Genomic DNA, 2,260 nt, shown 5'->3' with positions numbered 1-2,260 from the left:
CAACTAAAATCAGTTATATTAACAATCGAGAAAACTGCAATACGACTAGATTCTTACCTAACTCTGCTATTAGTTTCCGTGATCGGCATCTTCTTATTGATTTCATGTTATTGTTAGGGCTTATATCCATGATGAAAGTGGAGCGAGCGTCGGAGAATCGGATCACCAAACAATTACGCGAGGAATCTCAGACATATCCGGACGGGACTAGATTTCTCAGAGGATTTCTGAGTTACCTGAAAAAGCAGTAATTATCTGATTCACGAACAAATGTAAAAACAATTCTTTAGTGAACTGGGCCACGCTTTGTGGTTTTAACTCAAAAAGATCCGGTTCAAACGAGGCATTTGTTAATGAAGCCGACTACACTGGCACGCTGCGTGCGCGTGCAACCATCGTGCGCAGTTTATTAAAAGACTTGTTTTTGCCATTATTTTGCGTTACTCTGTCATCGCCGCGGCTGAAAAATGCAATGAGGTGTAAAATTCAAAACACTGGTAAAACACCTGTAAAAAATAAATACGGAAAAATTCCTTCAATTTAGAGTGTATTGTGATGTATTTACGAGTAAAATGGCTTCTCAGTAGCAGTTAGCTATAGGGATAATCAGTCTTAGTTTTCAGATTCAAATTAGACCAATATACATTTTTATCTAATTGATTAAAAAAAGTTATGTTTATTAAAAGACTTGTTTTTGCCATTATTTTGCGTTACTCTGTCATCGCCGCGGCTGAAAAGTAGCACATGAAACAATGCTTACATTTATATTTTATTCTGTGATAATTCTGGGGTGGCAGATGGGGTGGCACAGCTTTTTCTTAGGGTGGCAGTTGCCACTACGGTAGATCCGCCCCTGCGTACAGGGTGCCATTGCTTTCAATAAGAAACCTTTTACATCAAACACAGAATATCACCATGATGAAATTAGTGGTGTATCAATAAATACCTGTAAATAAATATTTATACAATACATAACCGTAGTCTTATGGAGTTTTATGTTGTTAAAAAGTGGGTAGGTGTAGGGATTATGGGGTTATGAAAGTATGAATATTATACACTTAATATTTTTGTGAATAAAAGCAAATTAGACCAATATACATTTTTATCTAATTGATTAAAAAAAGTTATGACCAGTCTTAAAGAAAAAAAAAATATGACTAACTTGTAAGACTTAGCTACTTAAGCATTTTATGCAATGAACAGCCTAGCCAAATTTCTTTGACCACATCTCACACATAAAGTATGCTCTGTCTGTGTATTTAAGACATTGTGTCAAGTCAAAAGAAGTTGAACTTTTTAAAAACACTTTCATTTTTTCATTTCATTGTGATTCATCCCTTTCCTGTGTGAACAAGCCTGTAGGTAGTAAATTTGGATTGTCTTCTTTTAGTGACAGGTCATTTTTGCGGTTTCCCTGTGACTGGTGAACACACTCCTACAGATTCAAATGAAAACTTATTCACAGTGTTGTTATTGTCCCCTTCCTATTGTCAGCACGGATGAGACTGAATTATATATATATATATATATATATATATATATATATATAATGTATACTTTTACATGTGCAAAGAATTACATGCATCGTTGAGATGACGCATAAGGAAAACAATTGAAAGCAATTAAGTACCCTGTATGTCGAAAAATGACGTTAAATGGATATCCTGAGCGTTAAACTGTGACCCCAAGGGATCCTGAATAAGTGAGGAGTTGGGAGTGAAAACGCCCTGGTCTGGTCCCCTAGAAGTCTGACATCTGCTAGATCCATATTTAATTTGTTTTTAGGTCACGGGCAAGGAAGATGAGGCAAAGCGGACCAAAATTGCAGCACTATTACTTTAATAAACTAAACAAAATGATAATCCAAACAGGATATAATTCACAGATGGCAAACACTCATAACAGTAATAGCTAAACATAAACAGTGCCAGACCAAGCACTGAGCGAGCTGAGGGTAATTTACATACGAGGTAATGAACAAAACAAGAAACAATTATATTCAGTATGCATACAGAGCTAACAGGTCAACTGACGATGCCATCAACACAGCTCTCTACACCGCGCTGAATCATTTGGAGCACCAGGGAACATTTGTAAGGATGTTGTTTGTGGACTTTAGTTCCGCATTTAACATTATCATTCCCAGCAGAATGGTCACCAAACTGCTTAACCTGGGTGTCAGTGATTACATATGTTTCTGGGTAAAGGATTTTCTAACAAACCGCACACAGTCTGTCAGGCTGGGGAGCCATCACACAAC

Source organism: Sinocyclocheilus rhinocerous, unplaced genomic scaffold (genome assembly GCF_001515625.1).
Source record: "Sinocyclocheilus rhinocerous isolate Xijiao unplaced genomic scaffold, SAMN03320098_v1.1 scaffold468, whole genome shotgun sequence".
Taxonomy (NCBI): Eukaryota; Metazoa; Chordata; class Actinopteri; order Cypriniformes; family Cyprinidae; genus Sinocyclocheilus; species Sinocyclocheilus rhinocerous.
Note: the sequence above shows the minus strand (reverse complement) of the source record.